At 47.6% G+C, this 19,774-nt stretch overlaps 1 protein-coding gene across 1 annotated transcript in view; it reads left to right on the top strand.

Moving 5' to 3' along the window:
* LOC138565827 (uncharacterized) overlaps positions 1-19,774 on the top strand; it is a 235,520-nt gene that overhangs the window by 178,629 nt on the left and 37,117 nt on the right. The gene's annotated exons all lie outside the window — the stretch shown is intronic.

Here is a 19,774-nt window from a genome sequence, read left to right as displayed (position 1 = left end):
ACCTATAACTGACCGACACTAGGACTACTCACGCCTAACCCACCTGCTAACCTGCAACTGAACGTACACCGACATGACCCTTTAACTCTCAATGTATACTATGTATACACCTCTGTGTACAAATACCTGTGTATATAACCTTCTATATTGTCATCTTTTTGCTGCCAATGAACCATGTAATTATTTGGAATGTGTAACTGTATGTAACTGTAACCTGTAAACTTAAAGTTTTCTTGAACATGCGCCCGGTTACCTCCGGGTCTGGCGCGCGCCTCAAATAAAATAAACAAACAAATAAACATCATATAAAGGCAGCAATTAATGGGGGGGAAGGAGGCACATGCTCCCTTGGTTCTTCAGCAATGGTTGCAGAAATCTCACTTTGCCCCCACAGAATTGTTCAGTTTTCAGTTTCTAGCTGTACACCCCAGTGGCAGTTGGTGAATATTTTAATTGGAGGGGCGTAAATATTTTCCCCAAAAAGTGTGACTGAGTGTCGCGAGGGAGCCCAAACCAATTAAGAGGTGTTGGGGGACTTCCAACCAGATATTTGTTTTAAAATAATGGCTTAAAATGGTGCAAAGATTGGGTAAAATGTCAAAATGTTTGCATTTAGTTTTGTACAGTAACGCATGAACAAATCCAATAGATGCAAGTCACCAACAGTGCAGAGGAGCATTTCGCCAACACATTTTCAGGTTGCTTCTGCCCACAATATATGCCAGTATAAAAACATTTCCATACTGGCTGCACCAATATAGGCTTGTATTCCCATTTAAGCACATATTCAGATTTGATTTACGCATAATGCCAGTAATGATTCTATAAGAAATCATGTCCATGCTTGTTCTGCCAAAATATGCCAGTAACCCCACATAAGAACATACTTCAGTTGGCTTTACCATTAAAAATTCCCTAACACTATGAAAATATGTCCAAACTAGCTGCATTAAAATGCCATTCTATCTATTTAATAAAACATATCATGTTTGCTTTATCAAAGAAATACAACAAAAAATGTCATGTGACAGTAAGAAATGGCTCGACTGGCTGACCCATAATGCCAGCCTAGCCACATAAAAACACTTATCATGCTTGCTTTATTAAAAATGCACAATACAAAATATCATGCCACAGTAAGAAATGGCTAGACTAGCTGCACTAAAATACAAGTCTAGCTGCACAATAGCACTTATCATGCTTGCTTTATCAAAGGTGATCAATACAAATGGCATACCACAATAACAAATGGCTAGACTGGCTGTATCAAAATGCCACTCTAGTCAAAGACAATCTGTCTGCTCCAAGAAATGGGCCCATATCCAAGCCTGCATTTCTGAGGCCACAAACATGTCTGAACATTTCAAAATCTGTAAGGTACTTGCCAATCATACTGCTTCTCCTCTTCCTTCCCAGGCCCTCTGCACAGCGTTGGCCTCCCATTTCACAACCATAACTCTCCTCTCCCCCCCCCCCTCCTCAGTCCGCATGCAGGCCTCCCTTGACCCCCCTCTAGCTCCGTCCTAGTCTCTTCCTTTTCACCCTTAAACCCTGATGTTGTCACCAAGACAGTCTGCTCTATGAATGTCTCCTCCAAAGAGGGGCCTTCCTGCTCCTCTAGAACTATCAAGGACAACATTGTCTCTCTTGCTCCCCCCTCGGCTGAGTTCTGTAACCACACCTTTGCTACTAACTCTTCCCCTCACCGCTCAAGCCATCTGCGGACCCTTCCTGCCTGGCTAACTACCACCCCATCTTCACTACCTACTTCTTGGGCAAACGTGTGGAGAAGTTTGTTATCTCCCAACTAATCCATCACACAGCCAGAGGCATGGATAAAGCTCACCTGAACATCTATGATAACTTGCTCTCAAACCTCGATTCCAACTCTCCTTCCACCCTCATCCTCCTTGTTCTGTCCTCTGCCTTTGACACAGTCAATCATTGCATCCTCGTAAATCGGCTCTGCGATACCTTGGGCATCACGGACCAGGCACAGAATTGGTTGACCTATTTCCTCTCAACTCGTCCCTCACAAACCAAACTGGGTTCTTTTCTCTCCTCTACCTCACTCTCATCTTGTGGTGTCCCCCAGGGCTCTATCCTCTCACTTTGGCTTTTCAACATTTAACTTGCTCCTCTTGTCCACCTTCTCTCCTCTTTTCCAGTGTTACGCTGACAACACACAGCTGTCCTTCAAGCTACCCTCTCCTATTTCCTCTCCACCCTCTCTCATTCCTCTCTCATATCTGACTGTCTGACTGCTATTCAGGCGTGGTGTGCTACTAATGATCTCTGCCTTAACACCAGTGAGACTGAGCTCCTTCTCATTGGCGCTCCCACCCCTCCTTCCCTACTACACTCTAGCCGTCCTCCTTGGGCCCCTCCCCTCACCATCTTGTGAGTCTAAAAACCTGGGTGTCATCTTTGACTCCTCTCTCTCCTTCTCACCTCATATCGCTGGCTTTGTCAAAAAGGCCCACTTTCAGCTTTACCTCCTCGGAGGCATTCTCCCTTTCCTCACCTTCCCCCAGACACTCAATGTCTCCAGGGCTCTGGTCCTCTCCAAGCTGGACTACTGCAACAACCTCTCCTTAATCTGCCTCTTTCCTCCCTCCGCCCTCTTCAACTAATCCAGAATAGGACTGCAAGATGCATCCTTGTCCTCAAGGCCGGGACCGCATCTCTCCAGCCTAAAATCTCTCCACTGGCTCCAGGTGGTTGAAAGCATTAAATACAAGACCCACTGCCTCATCCACAATGCTTTCTGGGGCCAGGGACCCTGCTACATCCAACTCTCTCTCCCTAAATACCTCCCTGCTAGAGTCTTTCAGTCCATTAGCTCTAATTCTCTGCAGATCCGACGTTTCTCCAAGTACAGAGTGGGGGGTAGATCTCTAACTTTGGAAGGTGCATCCCTTTTGAATGGCCTCCCTGCCCCTCTCCGACTTGAGCCGGATCTCCTTAAATTCCAAAAGCTTCTCAAGACCTTCCATTTCTCCTTTTCCTTCCCTCTCCCCTCCTATTCCCCTGCTAGTCACCACCTGCAGCTGCAACTGGTTGCCAGTTCCCTTATGATTCTTACTGGGTTCAGGCCCTCCTTCAACCAGTCTTCCCTCGCACCCATTCTTACCAGCACTTGCCCTCACTCACCCTTTCCTGACTAGCCTATTGAGGCTGGTGCACCTCCTACCTCGCAGTAGCTGACCCCACACCCCTCTTTCCCCATGCACTTGCCCTCCTCGGCTCCAATCAGCACTTGCCCAGCCCAAAGGGCCCCCTCCCTCTTGCACTTCTCTCACCTCACCCTTCCCTATCCCATCCCTTCATCCTGTTCTGCTCCCTCCCCCTTCACTCCTTGATACTGCACTTGCATGATTCGATGATTCGAATGTCACAAGGCCTTGTAGGACCGTTATTGTTTTTTGCTCACATGTCTTTCCCGCCCCCCACACCCTCTTGTCTTGTGGCGCCCAGAAACACTTTTTGCTGTATAGGCACCATACAAATGTTCAATAAATAAACAAAAAAAAATAAAAAAAACCTTCTCATGCTTACTTTAGCAAAGATGCCCAATACAAAATATCATGCCACAGAAAGAAATGACTAGAGTTGGTGCATTCAAATGCCAGTTTAGCTACATAATAGCACTTAACATGCATGCTTTATCATAGATGCCCAGTAACAAATGCCATGCCTGCCCTCTGGGTCCCCCAGTGCCTCACATACACACCATGAGATTATGTGTGCATGCAAGGTGCTGGGGGGCCCGAGAGTAGGTATGGTATTTTTTACTAGGCATCTATCATAGATGGCCAGTGAAATAAAATACAATGCGTGCCCCCCTGGTCATCTCTAGCGCCTCGCACGGGGAGTTGATTTGGGCTGATGCACAACCTCCCCCTCCTGCCAAAATAAGCTCCACGTCCCAGTACAAACACACACGCACACACATTCACATAACCTTCACACGTAGCATGCTGTCGCTCATTCACACACACACTCTTCATCCCTCACTCATTACACAGAACACAAGCATACACACATAAATCCACCACATACATACACATATTTAAATTAACATACCCTCTTCCCCGGTTCTGATTCCCCCCACCCCCATTGCTCCAGCTTCCACGTAGCATGAACAAGAAGCAGGAAGCAAAGAGCACTTCATGGCTCGTGCACATGCGTGGAAGCGCCGGAGGGATGATGACGAAGTGGCCCGCTCTGTTTGTGTGTGCGAGGAGGCACAATAACACTTCCCATCACACATCCAAACATGCTTTTCCTCCACTATCATCCCCAATGGGCCCTGCAATGTTGGGGAAGCTTACTGCCCGCGGCTTTGCATGGCTTATTGGATATGCAAGGCTGGGGAATAGAACTGTCAAACGGAAACTGATGAGGAGTGCTCCCTCAGCTGCAACAAGCAGCTGAGGGAGTGCCTAGTGTTTACACTGAGCTGGCTACTCCATAATTAGTGAGGTTGCCAGTGGGCCGGTGCCCCTCATCCGTTATGGAGAAGCAGCCATTGGTACACCGTCAATTAATCCTTGCACAGGGTCAGTGTAGCTGGAGATTAAATACTGTTGACATTGAAGTCATGTACATGAACTGCACTGGTGTTAATGCAGCAATTTCAAACACATTAAGGGATCCATAGTCATGTCCTACAGTAGAAGGCTACCAGGGTAGCTCAGCAGGCTGAGTGACTGTTGCTTAAATGTTATATATTTAAAACTGGCTGTAAATGTTATGACTTTTTGCAATTCCTTAAAAAAAAACAAAAGAAAACAAGTGATTTAAAATGTGTTCGACAAGGGGGATGGGTTGGGGTGGTAGTTTGCTTATATTCAGGGTGAGGTTGGGGGAATTTCTGCCCCTATAGTGAAAATCAAAAGTTGGCACCAATGAGCCAAGAGTTTAGTGTCCTAATAACTGCTGCCAGCATAATAGAAGCATGTATTTGTGATTAAGCAGGTTGACAAGCATATAACAGCTTTAGAAATATATCCTGTGATAAATCAACAAGTTTAAGAGCATGTTTCAGTTTGGAAACATTTTTTAGTTTTTTTCTAGACAAGTGTAAAATACACATTTGGAAAGCAATAGTGTGTCCAGCATGTAGGTGGCCTGCTTTTAACAGTGATGGCTTTGCCCCAGTGATATTCATGGCCCATTGATTCCCTCGGTGTCCCTTTCAGTCTAGAAGAAAATACTCAGGTTAAGCAAATAAGACCAGCAAACGCGTGAAGGAGCACCTTTTTAGGCTCCTAGAAAGAGTTCTTTGCCAGAGGGTGGCAGGCCCCCATTAGGTGAGGAGGGGCAATGGCCCCCTTTTGTCCCCCCACCCCCCACACCTCTATGGATGCCTATGGTGGTGAGGGTTCAGGAAAAGGGCGGAAAAACGTGCTGCAGCAGTACCTGATTCTGCTGAATGATTAGAGAAACTTGCTCTCTGTAGCCCACTTTCCACCACACAGTGTTGCATCTCTGACATTGTACTAATAATGCTTGATTGCCCTCTAGTGGCCAACCGACCAACACCAAGTACCAGTGTCTCAAAACATTTTCTGGTGCAAAAGTAGCAGCCCAATGCACAAAGGGCATCTGTATGAGCGCATTTGCGCAAACAAATGGGCGTTTCTGGGCCTTTTACAGTGCATTCGGAATTCACAAAGTAGATGCGCTTTCAAATGCCCACAAACATCAGTGACCACCCTGCGCCTATTCAAAGCGGTGCAGGCGGAGGTTCAAATCATGGCTGGTTAAATCGTGGCTGTCACACTAGCATCTGTATCCCCCAAACAGAGATGAACATGTTTTCCTGTCATTTAACCAAGATGGGCCCTTTAGCATCCTGTCTCTTTCACAAGCGCTCCCAGCAACCACGTGGTTGCTTGGAACCTATGTGGTGGTTTGAAAGAAGGAGTCTGACACTCCGAGGACATGTTTCTGTACTATCTTTATTAAACTAAAAGAATAAGGCCCATCTCTCCCTATGACTAAAGTGAACACCCACCTGTCTAAAGAAACAAAAGATGCTCGTCTGATATCAGGAAGTCCAAAGCAACTATGTCCTCCGTCCAAGCTAACCCACTCTGACCCTCCCACTAAATAGAACTAAAGTAAATATAGGCTAAGCAAATATCTCACCCTAACTTCTTCCCTTCGTCTTCTCTTTGTGCAAGTGTCTTGTTATACTATATATTTCGTAGTATAGTGCATTCTGATAGTTTTCTTATTAGGTCGTGTAGTTCTTCAAAACAAGTTTTGGTTCTTGACCTTTCTATGGTCCTCTCGTGGTAGTAGTTTTCCCTACACTCACTTCTCCCTTTCTGGATGTCATATTCACGTTCTTCAGTCTTTCTGTTTATGTTTTGCAAAGTATCTTTATCTCTATTTCTTTTTAAGCTTTTTTTGTCAATTGTACTCTCTCTGGGATCTAGGGTTCTTCTATCGGTACAACGTGCTTTCATCGTGGGATGATTTTTCCCAGGGTTTTTTACTGCAGATTTTTTTTTAAAAAAACTCATCGCATTTTTTGGGGGGGTTAAACAAATTATATAAATTGGGTGTGGGTGTATGAGAATATAAAAACAATTAATGGGGTTGGGGAGTTTGGGGGGCTAACCCCCCAGAAAGAAAAAAAATGCGATGAGTTTTTGCGGAAAAAAAATCTGCGGTAAAAAACCCTGCGAAAAAAACATCCCACAATCAAATGACATGGAACCCTTCTATCCTCTTTAATTGTGGATCTTATCTTTCCTTTCTCATTATAAGTTTAAGGATTTTTCTTCACACATGGTTCAACTTCACACATATACGGTTTGTGTCCTTCTTCCCATGATTTCCATTCCCAGTCTCTCTTAGTTCCCCACTTGGGTTGTTTAAATGTCTCTCTTACCACTTGTTGTTCACTTCCCTTCTTATCTGTGCTATATTGATATCGGTAATGGGAATAGTTTCTCTTTTTGTATTCTCCCAGTGTTTCTTTACCGGTTTATCTATTATGTGTTCCCTTTGATTTTCACAGTTCCAACTATTCCACTTTCTGGTTATGGTTTCGTCCTTAAGACTAGGACGAGTTGCTTCACATAAATAATGATTCCCTGGTGGCCTCTCGCTGTTTCATTTTACCCCTGTACATCTCCTGATATGGGGAAGGGTTGCAGGGCTCAGCTCTTGCTTGGGCACTGCGTCTCAGTGTCTTCCTTCTTCCGTCACTCATTCTCGGCTCGCTGTCGGACATCTACCGCCTGCATACGCTGGTGCTCAAAACACGTAGAGACTTCCCATTGCAGTAGTCTTAGCATCCTGGCCACCACCCTGCATGCATGCTCGCGCCACTGCCCAGTACCTTCTCCTTCTCTTCTGGTCCATACCACTTGCCTTGTGGTCCTGTACACTGGGGTTCCGGCGTCTCACAATCTGCTGTTCTGCTTCTTCAAAATGTGCGGGCTCCGCGCTGTACCTTGACTCCACAAGGCGTGATGAGGTTAGGGGGCATCGCCTGCTTATCAGGCTGTCCTCTCCTCCGTCTAAATCCTCCGATTTAGAGGGATAATTTCCTTATTTTCTTCAGCTGCATTTCTTTCTGCGTTGCCTTAAGCCAAACATGAAGCCTCCATAGCATTCTCCATGGAGGACAGTCCCATGTACGCATCTATGGTAGTTCCTTCAGCGAGTTCCTCACAGGAACGGCAGTCCTTGACCCCAAAGGGGGAGTCTCTCCCGGTGAGGCCTCACTTGCCTCAACCCCTAGGGAGGGTTTTATGGAGCGGGCTCACCTCTCAAGCCTCACAGGGGGAGTGTCCCCCTAGTGAAGAAGAGGCCAATACCTGTAATTCGTCATGATATGATATGGTATGATAGTTTATTTATATAGCGCCTATACACCTCATACCTGTCATACTTTCAGGAGTGAAGTGGCCTGGACAGCGCCCCTTGCACTAGTCCACCGTCTCCTGAAGTGCTCGGATCACCTTGATGAATAAGGTGGCCAGAGCATCCCAGAAAGCAGCACAAATGAAACAAGCTCATTCTCTTTTGATCTGCTTTGTGGGAATCCCGCCCAAAATATCTAAAACTGCGAACTGTCAGACATCCAACCGCCCGGCCCTTAAGCCAGTGTGGGCATGCCACAGAAAGAGACACCGAAAAGCATCTCTCCACAAAAAGCAAACAGCCAGTTGGATCCCACAGTAAGTAAGCTATTGGGCAAGGTGCATTGCCACTCGACTTAGGGCAGGCAGTTGCGTACATCTACGTAGAGGCTGCTGACTGCAGAGAGATATCGGAGTCTCTTTCTGTGGCATGCCCACACTGGCTTAAGGGCCGGGCGGCCACGGCTGGGAATTTGGGATACATTGGAGAACTGTGGACTTGGAAAATCTGTGTGCTGAAGCAGCTGACCTGCAACAGCCATATGCAGGGGCTGTCTCTACCCTCATTGTCTCGGCCGGCGTTTTAGCAGGTTAAGGCTCCGATACTGAACCCCTTCCTGATTTTCCTTACATGGACGCCCCACCCAAATCCCTTGTTGTTCGCAAATGTACATCCCCCCCACCCTACACAACTCTACATCCTTCGCTAACAAATCTCAATTCATTTTTGCCAAAATCGTTAATGTAAACCAATTGCACTATTTGGGAATGTGCAATTCATTGAGAAGTTGGAGCCTTAAACACAGCGTACTATAGATGCCGTGCCCATGTCAGAAGTCACCTGCAGTACCTTAGATTTGTTTTTCTAGCCTGGCATTACTTATGCTGTGACACACAGTTCAGAAGTGCCAGACCCGAGATCTGGCTAGACAAGTGTTGCCAGATCTCAAGTTAGGCAGTATAAAGCCCAGTGCCAGCACTGGATACAAGGCCATGGCCTTTGAGGGGACGAGGTGCCCTGATGGCTGACACAGGTAGCAGTGAGTGACGGCTGAGGTGGCTGAGGAGGATGGCACAGAGGCTATGCACTGGCATTTGAGTTCTGTCACAGTGATAAGTAATCGCATTTGCAGGAAGTGCCACCATGTACTTTTTTTTAATAGTGATAATGTTATTTTAACAGCACTCTGGCATTCTGTTGCTTATGTGGTATAATGTATTTGATACCACACAACAAAAAAGGCTATGAAATGTGTAACTCCCAGATCTATTTCCTTTCCTCCCAGGGTCTTCACCAAATCCTGTTTCACTGAATGTTTTTTTTTACCACATTTTACCGTAATAAAATATTTGGGCGGGGGGCACACCATCCTAAACTCCCACAAACACCCACCTTTCTAAACACCTAACCTCAAACCCCCATCTACATATTCTGGTAAAATGCAGTAAAAAAAACTTCAATGAAAGCGGCCTGCGAGGAAAAGGGGTAATTCTATTACTCATAACAGCGTAACACATTTTGGGCCTCATCACGAGTTGGGCGGTAACGCCGGCGCTAATATCCCTACCGACAAACCCTCTGGCGCTATTAGCGCCGGATCATGGGTTTGGCGGAAGGGTTATTACTCATTCTCCATTGGGCCCATTCGGGAATTCCTCATTCCCCATTGGAACCAATGGGGAAAATTTGCGCTATTACCGCCGGCAGGTTTCCCGCCGGCGGTAATTGCACCAAAAATCAGCAATTTCGCAGCGGATTTCCCCCCAGCTCATAGCTGGGGGGAAATCCACCAAAGCCATGATCTGGCGGACCCCCAAATGCGGCGGTAATAGCGCTACCTCTGCATTTAAGGGTTACCGCCAGACTCGTGATGAGGCCCTTTTTATTAAGCTGTGAAAAACCTTCTGGGAATCTTTCGTGTTTGGGGGAAAGCGTGCAGTATAAAGGCTCTGAAAAGGAAATGCTTAGACGGCCTAATAACATGTACATTCTACACACATCATTGAAGAAGACTTCCGAGAGGGGCTCGAGCATGATTGCGGGAGACCTGAAGTACAATAAGTTTGGCGAAGGGAGCCCCCTGGCAAGTTTGTGTTCAACTGTGACGTGAGAGGTCTGAGCCCGACAGTGGGGGACCTATGTGATCTGTGTGCTGCCAGGCCTGAGCCCGGCAGTGGGGGAACTATGTGATCTGTGTGCTGCCAGGCCTGAGCCCGGCAGAGGGGAATCTTTGTGATCTGTGTGCTGCAAGGTTTGAGCGCAGCAGAGGGGGACCTTTGTGATCTGTGAGCTGCAAGGTCTGAGCGCGGCAGAGGGGGAACTATGTGATCTGTGTGCTGCCAGGCCTGAGCCCGGCAGTGGGGGACCTAGGTGATCTGTGTGATCCAAGGCCTGAGCCCGGCAGAGGGGAACCTATGTGATCTGTATGCTGCAAGGTCTGAGCCTGACAGTGGTGGACCTATGTGATCTGTGTGCTGCAAGATCTGAGCCCGGCAGTGGGGGACCTATGTGATCGGTGTGCTGCAAGGCCTGAGCCCGGCAGTGGGGGACCTATGTGATCTGTGTGATGCAAGGCCTGAGCCCGGCAGAGGGGAACCTATGTGATCTGTATGCTGCAAGGTCTGAGCCTGACAGTGGTGGACCTATGTGATCTGTGTGCTGCAAGGTCTGAGTCCGACAGTGGGGGACCTGTGAGTTCTGTGTGCTGTAAGGTCTGTGCCCGACAGTGGGGGACATAAGTGGTCTGTGTGCTGTAAGGTCTGAGCCCGACAGTGCGGGACCTATGTGATCTGTGTGCTATAAGGTCTGAGCCCGGCAGAGGGGGACCTATGTGATCTGTGTGCTGTAAGGTCTGGGCCCGGCAGAGGGGGACCTGTGTGATCTGTGTGCTGCAAGGTCTGAGCCCGACAGAGGGGGACCTATGTGATCTGTGTGCTGCAACGTCTGAGCCCGGCAGAGTGGGACCTGTGTGATCTGTGTGCTGCAAGGTCTGACCCCGGCAGTGGGGACCTTTGTGATCTGTGTGCTGCAAGGTCTGGCCCGACAGAGGGGGACCTGTGTGATCTGTGTGCTGCAAGGTCTGAGCATGACAGAGGGGGATCTATGTGATCTGTGTGCTGCAAGGTCTGAGCCTGACAGAGGGGGGCTTATATGATCTGTGAGCTGTAAGGTCTGAGCCCGACAGTGGGGGACCTATGAGATCTGTGAGCTGTAAGGTCTGAGCCCGACAGTGGGGGACCTATGTGATCTGTGTGCTGCAAGGTCTGAGCCCGACAGAGGGGGGCCTATGTGATCTGTGTGCTGTAAGGTCTGAGCCTGACAGTGGGGGACCTATGTGATCTGTGTGCTGTAAGGTCTGAGCCCGACAGTGGGGGACCTATGAGATCTGTGTGCTGTAAGGTCTGAGCCCGACAGTGGGGGAACTATGTGATCTGTGTGCTGCAAGGACTGAGCCCGACAGTGGGAGACCTATGTGATCTGTGTGCTATAAGGTCTGACCCCGACAGTGGGGGACCTATGTGAACTGTGAGCTCTAAGGTCTGAGCCCGACAGTGGGGGACCTATGTGATCTGTGAGCTGCAAGGTCTGAGCCCAGCAGAGGGGGACCTATGTGATCTGTGTGCTATAAGGTCTGAGCCCGACAGTGGGGGACCTATGAGATCTGTGAGCTGCAAGGTCTGAGCCCGACAGTGGGGGACCTATGAGATCTGTGTGCTGTAGCTGTAAGGTCTGAGCCTGACAGTGGGGGGACCTATGTGATCTGTGTGCTGTAAGGTCTGAGCCTGACAGTGGGGGGACCTATGTGATCTGTGTGCTGTAAGGTCTGAGCCTGACAGTGGGGGGACCTATGTGATCTGTGTGCTGTAAGGTCTGAGCCCGACAGTGGGGGACCTATGAGATCTGTGTGCTGTAAGGTCTGAGCCCGACAGTGGGGGGACCTATGTGATCTGTGTGCTGTAAGGTCTGAGCCCGACAGTGGGGGGCCTATGTGATCTGTGTGCTGCAAGATCTGAGCGCAGCAGAGAGGGACCTATGTGATCTGTGAGCTGCAAGGTCTGAGCGCGGCAGAGGGGGAACTATGTGATCTGTGTGCTGTAAGGTCTGAGCATGACAGTGGGGGACCTATGTGATCTGTGTGCTGCAAGGTCTGAGCCAGGCAGTGGGGGACCTATGTGATCTGTGTGCTGTAAGGTCTGAGCCCGACAGTGGGGGACATATGTGATCTGTGTGCTGTAAGGTCTGAGCCCGACAGTGGGGGACCTATGTGATCTGTGTGCTGCAAGGTCTGAGCGCAGCAGAGGGGGACCTATGTGATCTGTGAGCTGCAAGGTCTGAGCGCGGCAAAGGGTGAACTATGTGATCTGTGTGCTGTAAGGTCTGAGCCCGACAGTGGGGGACCTATGTGATCTGTGTGCTGCAAGGTCTGAGCGCAGCAGAGGGGGACCTATGTGATCTGTGAGCTGCAAGGTCTGAGCGCGGCAAAGGGTGAACTATGTGATCTGTGTGCTGTAAGGTCTGAGCCCGACAGAGGGGGGCCTATGTGATCTGTGTGCTGCAAGGTTTGAGCCCGACAGAGGGGGGCCTATGTGATCTGTGTGCTGTAAAGTCTGAGCCCGACAGTGGGGGACCTATGTGATCTGTGAGCTCTAAGGTCTGAGCCCGACAGTGGGGGACCTATGAGATCTGTGAGCTGTAAGGTCTGAGCCCGACAGTGGGGGACCTATGTGATCTGTGTGCTGCAAGGTCTGAGCCCGACAGAGGGGGGCCTATGTGATCTGTGTGCTGTAAGGTCTGAGCCCGACAGTGGGGGACCTACGTGATCTGTGTGCTGTAAGGTCTGAGCCCGACAGTGGGGGACCTATGAGATCTGTGTGCTGTAAGGTCTGAGCCCGACAGTGGGGGACCTATGTGATCTGTGTGCTGCAAGGTCTGAGCCTGACAGTGGGGGAACTATGTGATCTGTGTGCTGCAAGGTCTGAGCCCGACAGTGGGAGACCTATGTGATCTGTGTGCTATAAGGTCTGACCCCGACAGTGGGGGACCTATGTGAACTGTGAGCTCTAAGGTCTGAGCCCGACAGTGGGGGACCTATGTAATCTGTGAGCTGCAAGGTCTGAACCAGCAGAGGTGGACCTATGTGATCTGTGTGCTATAAGGTCTGAGCCCGACAGTGGGGGACCTATGAGATCTGTGAGCTGCAAGGTCTGAGCCCGACAGTGGGGGACCTATGAGATCTGTGTGCTGTAAGGTCTGAGCCTGACAGTGGGGGGACCTATGTGATCTGTGTGCTGTAAGGTCTGAGCCTGACAGTGGGGGGACCTATGTGATCTGTGTGCTGTAAGGTCTGAGCCTGACAGTGGGGGGACCTATGTGATCTGTGTGCTGTAAGGTCTGAGCCCGACAGTGGGGGACCTATGAGATCTGTGTGCTGTAAGGTCTGAGCCCGACAGTGGGGGGACCTATGTGATCTGTGTGCTGTAAGGTCTGAGCCCGACAGTGGGGGGCCTATGTGATCTGTGTGCTGTAAGGTCTGAGCCCGACAGTGTGGGACCTATGTGATCTGTGTGCTGTAAGGTCTGAGCCCGACAGTGGGGGACCTATGTGATCTGTGTGCTGCAAGATCTGAGCGCAGCAGAGAGGGACCTATGTGATCTGTGAGCTGCAAGGTCTGAGCGCGGCAGAGGGGGAACTATGTGATCTGTGTGCTGTAAGGTCTGAGCATGACAGTGGGGGACCTATGTGATCTGTGTGCTGCAAGGTCTGAGCCAGGCAGTGGGGGACCTATGTGATCTGTGTGCTGTAAGGTCTGAGCCCGACAGTGGGGGACATATGTGATCTGTGTGCTGTAAGGTCTGAGCCCGACAGTGGGGGACCTATGTGATCTGTGTGCTGCAAGGTCTGAGCGCAGCAGAGGAGGACCTATGTGATCTGTGAGCTTCAAGGTCTGAGCGCGGCAAAGGGTGAACTATGTGATCTGTGTGCTGTAAGGTCTGAGCCCGACAGAGGGGGGCCTACGTGATCTGTGTGCTGCAAGGTTTGAGCCCGACAGAGGGGGGCCTATGTGATCTGTGTGCTGTAAAGTCTGAGCCCGACAGTGGGGGACCTATGTTATCTGTGAGCTCTAAGGTCTGAGCCCGACAGTGGGGGACCTATGTGATCTGTGTGCTGTAAGGTCTGAGCCCGACAGTGGGGGAACTATGTGATCTGTGTGCTGCAAGGTCTGAGCCCGACAGAGGGGGACCTATGTGATCTGTGTGCTGTAAGGTCTGAGCCTGACAGAGGGGGAACTATGTGATCTGTGTGCTGCAAGGTCTGAGCCTGACAGTGGGGGACCTATGTGATCTGTGTGCTGTAAGGTCTGAGCCTGACAGAGGGGGAACTATGTGATCTGTGTGCTGCAAGGTCTGAGCCCGGCAGTGGGGGACCTATGTGATCTGTGTGCTGTAAGGTCTGAGCCCGACAGTGGGGGGACCTGTGTGATCTGTGAGCTGCAAGGTCTGAGCCCGACAGAGGGGGACCTTTGTGAACTTTACTTTGGAATACAATTTTGAAAGTCAAGTAAGAGACATCATCATGGAAGGCCAGGCTTAGAGTGTCGGAAGCCGTGGCAGAGTGTGTCATCCTGCATAAAAGGATCACCTTGCCCCGTGAGGCCTAACGTGGGATGGAGAGCTGGTTCAGCTATATTGTTATCTGAACACTGATTTTTCTTTTGCATACATTTCTCCTTTTTTGTACAAGAGATAGAGCAGGCAATAGGTTTTGTTAGCATAGGCCATTTTGTTTTGACGGACTGCACTAGGACTGTTTTGTTTATCGTTTGTTGGTCGAGACTACTTCCTTCTTGGTTATAGGGCAACATATGAGATTCTCCAACCCCAACATTTTCAATAAAGGTTTTACAAATTGTATCCATTGGGCCAATGTCATACTTGTGATATGATGCCTTCCCTACACATGCCACACCTGTAACAGTAGTATTAATTCTAACGGTAGTACCCACTGGCATCTAGTACATGTTTTAATTGGAAAGGCTTAAAAATGTCCTATGAATGTGTGCGAGCGCCCCAGCCTAGCGAGGAAGCCCAAACCAACCAAGGAAATGTTGTCCCTCTGCCCCTCCCCCCAGAATTTTGTTTTAAATGGTGCATTTAACAGCAACATTTCTCTGACAAATTGGGTAATAAGCCACAGAGTTTTGTAGAGAGACATAGGTTTAGTAGAGTAACCCATACAAGTATCCAATAAACGTTAAGTCACCAATAGTGCACATGAGCATTTTCCAACATATGCGCATGATGCCTTTGCCCATCACATATGCCAGTTAAATGCCAGTGTAAAGCAACATTTTCATGTTGGCTTGACCAAATCATTTCCATGCTGGCTGGCAGTAATTCATGTAAGAACATACACCTGTTGACTCAATGCCACAATGGCAGTACAAAATGCCATGCTACTGTGAGGAAACATGTCCTTACTGGCTGCACCAATGTAGGCCACTATGACATAAGAGCACACATTATGTTTGTTTGGCTCATAATGCTAGTAAACATTATTTTTCCCAGTAATTAAACAATACTGGTTGCACCAAAGTCTTATTATGGTCGTTTTGCCCATAATCCGTGTAAGAAGCATTTCCAGTGTACATGTCCATACCAACTGCAGCAATATGCTCCCTGCCTAAAATCAGATTCTCTCCCCAGCACATAGTCAAACATTTACATTTATATCCATTCATGCTAATATACAAATCGCTCTCTCACTCACTCAAATGCACACCCATGCATAACGTCCATAATGCACTTTCATTCAAAAGCACACATTCACACATGAAATCGTACACTAAAACATACACACTACACCCGTACACAATCAAAGTCGCACACCTCATTGCATCCACGCATAGAAGACAAACATTCATACAAGTATACACATACACAAGGAAATCATTTTTGATTTCTTTCCTGCATGACACCTGGACTACAGCTCAAGACTCCTACTACTATAGCCCTCCTTCTCATGCACACCCCACAGCTAGGAACCTGAAGACAGGGAGAACCTTATGGTTATTTCCCAAGCCACACAAGTGTGGGAGGCACAGGTGCACTCTGACATACATTTCAGCCTGCAGTACCCCATCCTGCAATCCCAAAGGGTCATGCAAGGATGGGAAATTAAAATGCCTCGGGACTTGCATGGCCCATTGGGCTTACGCACTGGAGTACTGTAGCTTAGTGACACTGAAGCTAGCTTAGGTGCGCTCCCCTGGCTGCACCGCGCAGCTTAGGGAGCACTCCGGTTTTCACTGGGCTTGCTTCTGGCTCCTCCATAATGGGAGGACGGGTCGGTGCCCCATCACTTGTTATGGTCGAGCCACCTCTGGTAGTAGAAGAAGCAGGAGGGATAGTAGTTCTATTATTACCAGTAGTATTTCTAGTACAGCCAGCTGTAATAGTAGCACTACCCATGTTTCCACCAGTATTACTATTGCTGGCAGATGTACGACTTGTATCTGCATTTGTTGAGGTAATTTGGCTACTACTAGATATAGTATTACTATAGTACTAGTATTACTATTACTAGCACTACTACTTCTATTTGGAGTAGCAGAGATATTTCTTCTGCTGCTGCGGTCTTTTTAAATGCTTCCATATACCACTCTTCTATTTTACTACTGCTATACTTGCCATAATTTCAATAGTAAAGCCACCAGTAGTACAACCAGTACTCCGGGTAATACTACCGATACTAGTTCTAATGATGCTACCACTGTGGGTTTTTATGGCAGTAGTAGTAAGAGTACTCCTGTAAATACTATTGGTAGTAGAACAAATGCTAGTTTTAGAAGAACATGTATCATTAGTGCTACTTGGAGTCGTAGTAATATTACAAGTGGTAATACCAGTAATACTCCTCCTGCTCCTGTGACTGCCTATTGTTGTAATTGAAGTACTCATAGTATTACCAGTGGTGTTACCAGTAGTAGCTATAGGAATACCAGTACTGCCGCTGCTACTGAGAAGCAGTCCTCTGTGCTGGACTAGTCACTTTTCTTATGTTTTATGCAGCAGTGCCTGCCCCAGATTGGCATTGCCACTATGCATACTTGTTCATCTGTGGCCCAGGGCCAGTGGCTGTGTGCTTTAGTACTAGCTAGTGGAGCTGCAGTAGTTACATCGAATGTTTTAGAAGCTAAATTACAAAACTGTTGGCTTAATATCATGGTATAGTCACAAGAATGTTTTATGTTTTTGGGAACAATATTCAGCTGCCTACCTGGGTTTCAAGTACTTGCTCTTCTTCAGGGAATGCTATACTTACTTTGAGCTTGAACTTCAATAATATCCCTAGGTTACTTCTGGTATTGATGGTAATCATATCAATCTCTATGTACTTCCTACCCTACACTGTGTCTATACTCGTCTTACTTTCCTGATGGATGGTTCAGGTCCTTTCCCATTTACTTAAGGACTTTTTCTATTTGTTGGTTCACTTGTGATAAAAAAACCACGCCTGATTTAGTTTAGTTTAGTGTATTATTTATATAGCGCGCCGCTTGGCCCTGGGGCATCCAGGCGCTTGACATGGTTACACAGTAGTGAAAGTGTTACAGGCAGGTGTTACAGGCATGGTAGTAAAAGGTTCTGGTTGCACAGTAGTGAAAGTGTAACAGGCAAGTGTTACAGGCAGGGTAAGAGTAGGTAAGCATTGCATGAGTAGGTAAACATTACATGAGGTGAAGACATTGTGATACAGTTGCTGATAATATACACATTGTAATGCAGTTACTGACAATATACAGATTATGATGTATTTGCACGGTTTGAGAATGTGCAGGTAATACAGTATATACAATTGTGTTGTAATAAGTCGGCGATTTAAACTTCTTTGGCCAGTAGCCAAGTTTTGGCGCTATGTCTGAAGCGGTGGAAGGATGCTTCAGCTCTCAGGTCGGTTGGTAGTGAGTTCCAAAGTTTTGCGGTAAGCACTGGGAAGCTTGTGCCGCCTGCTTTTTGGAGCTTAAATCTAGGGATATTTAAGCAGTGAGTTTGGGCTGATCTGGTTAGGCAGGATGGTGTATGGTGCGTGAGGTTGTCCGAGAGGTATCTTGGTGCTTGGTTGGATAAGCATTTGTGTGTGAGAGAGAGTGTTTTATATTCGATTCTCTGAAGTATAGATAGCCAATGACAGTCGCGTCTGGTAACAGAGATGGGCTTGTGTTTGGGTATGTTCATGACTGCTCTTAGTGCGTTATTTGGGATAACTTGAAGCTTGTTGATGTTCTTTTGGCTGGTGCCCCGGAAGAGAGTGTTACAATAGTCGACTTTGGAAAGTACTAATGCTCTGGCTAGGGTGGTGCAGTTGGAAGTTGAGAGGTAGGGTCTACTGGCATTGATGAGCTTGCATGTGTAAGTGGTGGCGGATGAGATAGCGTTGATTTGTCTTGTCAGTGTGAAGGAGGAGTCAAGGTAAATACCAAGAGTTTTGACGCTGTTGGAGACAGAAATGTTATTGCCGTCAATGGTGAATGTCGGATAAAGTTTGTTGAGTTTGTTAAGTCTGGATTGGGAGCCTAGGAGAAGAAGCTCAGTCTTGTCGTCGTTGAGGCAGATTCCGTGTTTGGCCAAACATTCTTGGACAATGGAATAAATGTTGTTGAGTACTGTGTTGTCGGTGGAGTAATCGCCTGTTAGTGGGATGAGTATTTGCGTGTCATTAGCGTAATTTGTGTAGATGACACCCAAGTGGTCTAGTATGTCGAAGAGGGGTTTTGTAAACACATTGTATAGTGGGGGTGAAACGCAGGAACCCTGGGGGATGCTGCAAGTAACAGGGGCTGGTTCGGCAGAGGCTGTGGGAGCAAAGACCCTCATAGATCTATTATTCAGGAAGGACTGAATCCAGGCATTGGCCTTGTCGGAGAATTTGGCTGCTGAGGCTAGGTGTTTGCAGAGAATGTCATGATTTACCAAGTCAAAGGCGGCCGACAAGTCAAGGAGGAGAAGAAGGGCTAGTTTGCTGTTGTCTTTGAGGTTGTCCATTTGTGTCCTGAGGTCAATCAAGGCTGTCTCTGTGCTGTGTTTGGGCGGAAGCCCGATTGTCTTATGCCTAATGCTTTGATTAATTGTTCATCTCCTTGTATGGCCCACATTATTAGGTTTGCAGTTGTAGTGCAAGGTAACATTTCTCCATAGTGTGCTGTTACTACTATTACTCCTGGTAGTACTACTACTCCTATTGGCATTTAAGGTGTATCTGGGCCTGTGGCTCAGTGGACCAAGCAATCACTGCAGGTACCTGTGTTTGACTCACAGCAACAGGTTCAAATCCTGACAAGTCCACTCAGCCCTTCTGAGGTTGACACAATGAGTACCAGTGAGTTATCTGGTATTCCGTGCCAAAAGACCACCTTGTGTACATGCACTTTTTATGGTACGTTGTTTTATTATTCCTACTACTGATAGGACAAAATCATGAGATATGTAAAATTGCTAGTGGAAATGTAAAAGAATATGCAACCCTTTGCTATAAATAGATCTGCAAACCGCACTTCCTTTCACCGTCTGAGGTCCTGAGGTCACTTCCTGTTCTAGAATTACAAAATGGAGGTAAATCTAAGTTGGAAAAGTGCCCACAAAATTGTTATTATGAAAACTGTGCTCCTTAAGGATGAAACAGGTGTCTTAAGGTGGCATTCCATGTTTACCTTTTAACTTTATTTATAGCAAATATCAATTGCTGTATCTCAGTTTTCGTTTAATATCTCACATCTAATAGTTTAGTCTACACAACTTTAAAAGATACTGCATTGTACCATCCTAGTATTTTATGTATCAAAATGTGACTTCTTTTGTTTGAACACTGGACTAACATGGAAGTAAACATA

Source organism: Ambystoma mexicanum, chromosome 2p (genome assembly GCF_040938575.1).
Source record: "Ambystoma mexicanum isolate Mex_15411 chromosome 2p, UKY_AmexF1_1, whole genome shotgun sequence".
Classification (NCBI taxonomy): domain Eukaryota; kingdom Metazoa; phylum Chordata; class Amphibia; order Caudata; family Ambystomatidae; genus Ambystoma; species Ambystoma mexicanum.
The sequence above is the reverse complement of the archived record's forward strand: the minus strand, read 5'-3'. Positions and strand labels throughout refer to the sequence as shown.